Genomic DNA, 8938 nt, shown 5'->3' on the forward strand with positions numbered 1-8938 from the left:
AGCAAGAGATAACCCGAACTGTAATGACCAAGAAGCAATGTGATAATGAACTGTTTCTGTATGATACATTCCTCCCTGATCCTCAGCGCTTGTAACAATTGTACTGTAATTATCTTGTCATGTTCAGTTAGACGAGGGAATTGTGCAGTTAATTATTCTAATACATGGCTAATCACTGGATTAGAAAAGGTATTATCAGATATCATTTTCTATTTTGGTTACAACACTCGTCTGGTTGTTTAGACTTGTGATGGCGGATGATAACCGATGAACACTGGTATGTATTTCATATAATGAATTGTCTTATACGTTATATCGAGAGTTATAGACACGGTGGAGAGGATCTGCAGATAAGACTTTTATGAAGTATATGATTTAAATCGTAGTGGGTCGATATGTCTACTAAACCAGTATGATATGAACTTCCGTGAAATTTGAAATGTCATATCGATTACAAATCCTACAATAATATTGTACTATAATGGTACATAATATTGTACTATAATGGTACAGAATATTGTACTATAATGGTACAGAATATTGTACTATAATGGTACATAACACTGTACTATAATGGTACAGAACACTGTACTATAATGGTACAGAACATTGTTCATAAGTACCAGCTCAGGTTCATCATAACTACAGCTGTATGGAAATGACATTGCCAGCGAGCACGTACAGGAAGTAGATCTGCTGATGAATCATTGATCAGTCATGTAACACGAGACAAAATGTTTGGTTACACTTTGTCATGTTTGTGTATGTCATGTTTCCATTTATCATACGTTCTTCTTGAAAGTGTCTGACAGTTTCTCAGAATGATATATCTTTACTTGATCATGTCTACATATGGATGATGATAACAAGTGACTTATTATACTGATGAAATACATCCTAGGCTCCATTTTCATCTGTGTACCCACTTTCATCACCTCTTCTTATTCTACTTCTTTGCCTCACTTATTCTCCTTTACTCTGCCAAAAGGAAAATGATATAAAAAGAAAAAGACTTTCTAATTAACATTTTGCCAACTGTGTAATTTTCTGGCTCAGATAATACCTCATATGAGACGAGCAAGTCTCCCACACGCGCCTCATAAGTCGACAAATTAATTTATTCCTCATCTGAAGTTATCTATCCTTCCCTTGACTCATCACCCTCACAACGTACTCCATGATCTCTCTGTACCATAGTGTACAACACAGTATACTCCCAGGTGTTCATATTCATCAGTTTTCAAAGTTTTCACGGTTCTCTGTTCAAATATTTTATCATACAATCTCGTTTGTAGTCATATGTACCTCTTTTTTTACTATTTTCGTATTATTTATATCAAAAACTGATATTAGTTTTGTATTGAGGAATTCTTGAAAACTAGATCAAAATATAACTAACTGTGAGGGTGTTTCCTTCCCATCCACCAGAGATCCTCGGGGCCGACCAGACCTTCATTACTGGGTATTGAACCCTTGTCCACCCACCTCCCTCCCACAGTCACCTGCCCACCAGCCTCCCGAGACAACCCACCAAAAGCCAACAAATGTTGGAAATTCGAGGTGTTCAAAATCCGACCAAAGATTTGGAAATCGACAAAAAAAATATGCGGAAATCTGTAAAATGTGCAGGACTGCACGTATGACAAATATACCATTGTTTATAGGGAATTTTTCTACAACACTTTTGAAACATATTGATGTGTCAGTATTTTAAATTTCATAGCCACGTTTGAAGGCGATTAAATGATGCTTTCGGGGATTGTTTCATAGGTTTTCATGGTTTTAATCCTTTCCATTTATATGTGCATATATATATATATATATATATATATATATATATATATATATATATATATATATATATATATATACAGGCGTTACCGGACTGTGCCTGTTCATGCTACGCCGCGAGTGAAAAGTCACCTTCAGTGAGATTAGAGAGGCTTGAAAGGGGATGGGGAAGGGGGAAGGGGGTTCTTCTATCCTCAAAAGGATCGAAGTTATGTGCCAAGTGAGGATTTATCCTCAACGTCCAGGTTTGAGTGTCTGGCTGCGTCTGGCTGCGTCTGGCTATGTCTGGCTGTGCCTGGCTGCGTCTGGCTGCGTCTGGTTGCGTCTGGCTGTGCCTGGCTGCGTCTGGCTGTGTCTGGCTGTGCCTGGCTGCGTCTGGCTGCGTCTAGCTGTGTCTGGCTGTGCCTGGCTGCGTCTGGCTGTGTCTGGCTGTGCCTGGCTGCGTCTGGCTGCGTCTAGCTGCGTCTGGCTGCGCCTGGCTGCGTCTGGTTGCGTCTGGCTGCGTCTGGCTGTGCCTGGCTGCGTCTGGCTGCGCCTGGCTGTGTCTGGCTGTGCCTGGCTGCGTCTGGCTGCGTCTAGCTGTGTCTGGCTGTGCCTGGCTGCGTCTGGCTGCGTCTGGCTGTGTCTGGCTGTGCCTGGCTGCGTCTGGCTGCGTCTAGCTGCGTCTGGCTGCGCCTGGCTGCGTCTGGCTGCGTCTGGTTGCGTCTGGCTGCGTCTGGCTGCGTCTGGTTGCGTCTGGCTGCGTCTGGCTGTAGGCAGGATGGTGAGGGGAGACACTAGGATCCATGTTGGAAGGAAGAAGTCTAATGTTGTGGCCCTGGGTGAGGCGAGGTTAAAGGTGAGGGAGTAAGGAAGGTTCGGTAATGTCCGGCGGGGTTAAGCTCCTCGTTAGCGGGGCTAGTGTGAGGCCGAGGGCAAGTTAAAGACTTCGTTGGACGAAAACGAAAGTAGAGCACGAGAGGTGGGTGAGTGCTATTGCTTATACATCGGTAGCGAGAGGAGTGGAGAAGAGAGCAGTGTATTTTGGAAGGCGCTGAGTGAGCGCCAGGGATCGAATCTTGGTGTTATAGGATCTAAATCCAAGAATAGGTTATGATAGGTTCAGCTGACTGCTGAAGAGGAATAGTGACTGAGAACACTTGTTTTAAACAAGGTAGTTGTATGTATACTGTCTCCCTGCGTGAGGTAATGCATCACGGGTCAACGAACAGACGTGGTGTTCAACGATTTCTACATTAACCATCTTGGACACAAGATGCCTCGGGTTCCTCCACCCGGACCAGCCACTCATTACCTCAACATATTCATGACCAGAGCTGCAACACCTACATGCTTGCCTCATACCATGCGTGCAGCATGTCTGGCCATGACGTTGTGTCTGTGTACTGGCATCCTGCAGGTCTTCAACGTGAAGTTAGGTCCACTGATGTTTTGTCCTCACACATAGACAACTCCATCAAAGTCTTCCTCAATCAAGCGTGAGGACCATCTCCATTAGTGGCTTAATTCCCAACCAAGTCAACGCCTGAAGTCGACCCTCATAAACAATTGGTTCTCCCACACAAACACACATGTTGACAAACAAAATTCGTCCTTCCTTGAATGATATTATTGACGCTTGCAATACGACCATGTAGACCTCACACGAGCTCAACCCGAATCATAACCCCAGACACTTCCATCATAACCTGTTGATAATTCCCGGGTTATTAAGGAGGTTGTTACAACCTCCTTAATAACCTGGAGTATATGGCAAGCACAACCAGAACCACAACCATACTGTAACTGTGTTGCAGTCTAATATCATGTAGTCTTTCCTGGACCTTATCTCCCCCAGCACGCACCCACGGACCTTATCTCCCCCTGCACGCGCCCACGAACCTTATCTCCCCCAGCACGCGCCAACGGACCTTATCTCCCCAGCACGTGTCCACGGACCTTATCTCCCCCCAGCACGCACCCATGGACCTTATCTCCCCCAGAACGCACCCACGGACCTTATCTCCCCCTAGGACGCACCCATGGACCTTATCTCCCCCAGAACGCACCCACGGACCTTATCTCCCCCAGCACGCACCCATGGACCTTATCTCCCCCAGCACGCACCCACGGACCTTATCTCCCCCAGTACGTGTCCACGGACCTTATCTCCCCCTGCACGCGCCCACGGACCTTATCTCCCCCTGCACGCGCCCACGGACCTTATCTCCCCCAGCACGTGTATGTGGACTTCACGTGGGAGTGTCGTGTGGTCTGCCCAAGTGCTGTATCATTGTCCTCCCCCTTCCTCCCCCACACCACCTCACTAACCACATCTGTTCACCAGTTTGGTCAAACCAAACCACAATTTCAGGAGGCTGGTCACGGGTCCACGGGACGATGGTTTACTGCTCATCCTGGGGGATTCTAAATGACTGTAAACCAATTAACAGCTAATGTAACGAAATAGGAAAGCTAATGGGAAACGCTTCGCTGCAAAGACCAATGTTGTGGGTATGATTGTGAGTATTACTCAGAACAGATGTAAACAACGTGTACTCTGTAAACCACGTATGAGACGTAGATTTTAGCCTTTGTAAACCAACGAGATGTATACCATTCATGATTCTAAGCAGACAGACAAGTAAAGTTTACGTGATTCATATTTCTACGTCAATCAGACCAGTAAGGCTCACAAACTACATGATCACAAGCCAAAATGATCAGTATGGCTCACATAACTCATAACCCTACACCAAGTAGACCAGTCTGGCTCACATAACTCATAACCCTAGACCAAGGTAGACCAGTCTGGCTCACATAACTCATAACCCTAGACCAAGGTAGACCAGTCTGGCTCACATAACTCATAACCCTCGACCAAGGTAGACCAGTCTGGCTCACATAACTCATAACCCTAGACCAAGGTAGACCAGTCTGGCTCACATAACTCATAACCCTAGACCAAGTAGACCAGTCTGGCTCACATAACTCATAACCCTAGACCAAGGTAGACCAGTCTGGCTCACATAACTCATAACCCTAGACCAAGGTAGACCAGTCTGGCTCACATAACTCATAACCCTAGACCAAGGTAGACCAGTCTGGCTCACATAACTCATAACCCTAGACCAAGGTAGACCAGTCTGGCTCACATAACTTTAATGCCGGCCAGCTTCCCTAACATCGGCAGCCAGTCTGCCTGCCTGGCTCACAACCAGGCTATTACTGAGAGAGAGAGAGAGAGAGAGAGAGAGAGAGAGAGAGAGAGAGAGAGAGAGAGAGAGAGAGAGAGAGAGTACCTACACACAGTTCCCTACGAAAAAGATTTTGCTATTTAGAGGAGACAGAATGTAGCTCTCTCCCTTCAAAGAGATAGAAAGGGAGATGATGAAACAGACAGACAGATGGACAGACAGACAGACTGACAGACAGACTGACAGACAGACAGACAGACAGACAGACAGACAGACAGACACATAGACAGAGAGACAGACAGACAGGCAAACAGATAAGCAGACAGACAGAGAGACAGACAGACATACATACATACAGACAGACAGACATACAGACTATACAAACAGACAGACACGAAGCAACACAAAACTACAACGTTTCAGAAGTATGATCATTTTTTCCTCATCTAACCAAGATTTTCTCTTTCCTCCTCAAGTTTGCCTCAGGTTGGAGGGGTTAAAGGTTTGACCTTTGACCTCAGTCAGGTGGTGACACCATCCAATCTTTACAGTGTGTAACCTTCCACAACCAGGTCACCATTGTGGGTATACCTCTCTGTGGTCACACTCCTGACTCTTCTCCTTCATTATGTATATGTATATTATCTTTTTATCGTTATACTTAATCGCTGTTTCCCGCGTCAGCGGGGTAGCGCTAGGAAAGAAACGAAGAATAACCCATCCACTCATATACACTAATATATATACATAAACGCCACTACACGAACATATATATACATTTACATATCTACATACATACATATACATACACATACACAGATATATACATATATACATATGTACGTATTCTTGCTTGCTTTCCTCCATTCCCGGCGCTACCCCACCTCACAGGATACAACATCGCTACTCACTGCTTTAGCGAGGTAACGCCAGGTAGCAGTCATGTGTAATGGACCGAAACCACAGCTCCCTATCCACACAGTATTATATAAACTGTCAGATGTTAATGATACATTGTTGTCTATCTCATTAGATAACAATACGAGAGATAATGTCGTAGTCTCTGGTTACGTCTCGTGTTCTTCTATACAAGTATGGAACATGAGTCTACCATACCACCACCTCGAGGACAGGTCATGGGTCATGCGTGTGTTGGTGTTAACGAGTTTAAACCTTCCTGGGTTATGTGGCCACGAAGGGAGAAACCAACGTGTCTGTCTGTTTCATTATCTCCCTTTCTGTCTCTTTGAGGAGAGAGCTACATTCTGTCTCCTCTAAATAGCAAAATCTTTTCGTAGTGAACTGTATGTAGGTACACTCTCTCTCTCTCTCTCTCTCTCTCTCTCTCTCTCTCTCTCTCTCTCTCTCTCTCTCTCTCTCTCTCTCTCTATCTATCTATCTATCTCGCTCTATCTATCTATCTACCTATCATTTAATAGCTCTACGAGGTAGAAACATATATTGAGTCCTGGACGCGTCTACCTGTATCAAAGTGAGTGGTGCAGGGGTGGCCTTCGCTAATATCTACAGTTTATGCAATTATAAATAGGGAAGAGAAAACGGGGGATGTTGCATACATGGGGGGCCTACTGATGCGTTGATGTAGAAAATTGGCAATACGGTTAGCTAGATAATAGGTTGAAACAAGTAGATGGTGATTAGACGAATGGCGTAACATAACGACCCTGAATTACGACGTAATGACCCTTAGGTCTGGATGGCCTGACCTTTGACCTGACCCTTAAGGATCAGGGCAGAGGTCAAGTCATTGTTATCACCATTATAATACACACAAGAACCCCTTTATATGAACCCCTTTATATGGGGCTTCTGCTGTTTCAAGGTGCGCCACGTTCAGTAGCAGGGAAATTAAGGACTCCTTTGTTATGAAAAGTTCCTTCATCATACTACACCTTTTCCTCCAGTGACGATGATACAGACTAGCCATACATACATACATATATACATACATACATGCATACATACATACATACAGAAATCCATCCATACATACATACAGAAATCCATCCATACATACATACATACATACATATATACATACGTACATACATACATACATACATACATACATACATACATACATACACACACACATACATACATACATACATACATACATACATACATACATACATACAAGCGAGGGAGCGCGGTGTGGCGCAGGTGTGGGGATTACAGACAGGTGGGGATTACAGACAGGTGGGGATTACAGACAGGTGGGGATTACAGACAGGTGGGGATTACAGACAGGTGGGGATTACAGACAGGTGGGGATTACAGACAGGAGGGGATTACAGACAGGTGGGGATTACAGACAGGTGGGGATTACAGACAGGTGGGGATTACAGACAGGTGGGGATTACAGACAGGTGGGGATTACAGACAGGTGGGGATTACAGACAGGTGGGGATTACAGACAGGTGGGGATTACAGACAGGTGGGGATTACAGACAGGAGGGGATTACAGACAGGTGGGGATTACAGACAGGTGGGGATTACATGTCTTCCTCCTGAGCAGACTAGCCTGGACGAGGGATTTATGGTTTATCCAGGTGGAGAAATTACTTCTGGTCAGAGGGATTACAGGGATTAACTTGACGGCAAGGATTACATGACGTCACGGGTTGGTGACATGGGTTATTATGACGTCATGGATGACCTAGCCCTGGTGAAGTCAAGGATTAAATGATATAAGCGATTTATGTTTCCTGATGTCAGGGATTACATGGTTCATATTTACATCACGAATCCCAGGGATTTACCACAAACTCTCCAATAAGTAGTATGTATCCTTCTGGTAATATACATATGTATATATCATAAGGGATTAATCTATATTGTATGAGGAATAGGGAAGAAGTTAGGAATATACATACATACATATATATATATATATATATATATATATATATATATATATATATATATATATATATATATATGCTAATAAGATGTCGACATGAACATTATGTCAGAATGTTTACCTTGTAAATAATTATCAGGACACAAGGTAAATATTTACAACTTCGTAGAACAATATCTTCGTTGTAACTTTGTACAACTTTTGTTGGTCAAGAAGTGAATAACTTGCTAACGAAGAGGAAGTTGTGATGATGATGACGAAGGAGGAGGAAGAGGAAGAGGAGGAAGAGGAGGAGGAGGAGGAGGAAGAAGAAGAGGAGGAGGAGGAGGAGGAAGGGAATACATGAGGATAGGTTGAAGAACACGAGTTCGAAGGTAAGGACGAAGGATGAACAGGGAAGAAGAAGAAGAAGAAGACGAAGAAGAAGAAGAAGAAGAAGAAGAAGAGGGAACGAAGAAGAAGAAGAAGAAGAAGAAGAAGAAGAAGAAGAAGAAGACGAAGAAGAAGAAGAAGAAGAAGAGGGAACGAAGAAGAAGAAGAAGAAGAAGAAGAAGAAGAAGAAGAAGAAGAAGAAGACGAAGAAGAAGAGGGAACGAAGAAGAAGAAGAAGAAGAAGAAGAAGAAGAAGAAGAGGGAACGAAGAAAGAAGCAGATGGGAAGATGTTAGAAAGAAATCAATGACGTTAATTTTGCCACAAACTGTTGATTATGAATGTAATCTGTCCACATGAACTTCCAGCCAGGAAGTTAGCTGGACTGGCCTCCCTCCACCATCCCTCCAGGTGACATCTTCCAGCCAGGCAGGTGCTGGATGGCCTCCCTCCACCACCCCTCCAGGTGACATCTTCCAGCCAGGCAGGTGCTGGACTGACCTCCCTCCACCACCCCTCCAGGTGACATCTTCCAGCCAGGCAGGTGCTGGACTGACCTCCCTCCACCACGCCTCCAGGTGACATCTTCCAGCCAGGCAGGTGCTGGACTGGCCTCCCTCCACCACGCCTCCAAGTAACATCTTCCAGCCAGGCAGGTGCTGGACTGGCCTCCCTCCACCACCCCTCCAGGTGACATCTTCCAACCAGGCAGGTGC

Source organism: Panulirus ornatus, chromosome 45 (genome assembly GCF_036320965.1).
Source record: "Panulirus ornatus isolate Po-2019 chromosome 45, ASM3632096v1, whole genome shotgun sequence".
NCBI lineage: Eukaryota > Metazoa > Arthropoda > Malacostraca > Decapoda > Palinuridae > Panulirus > Panulirus ornatus.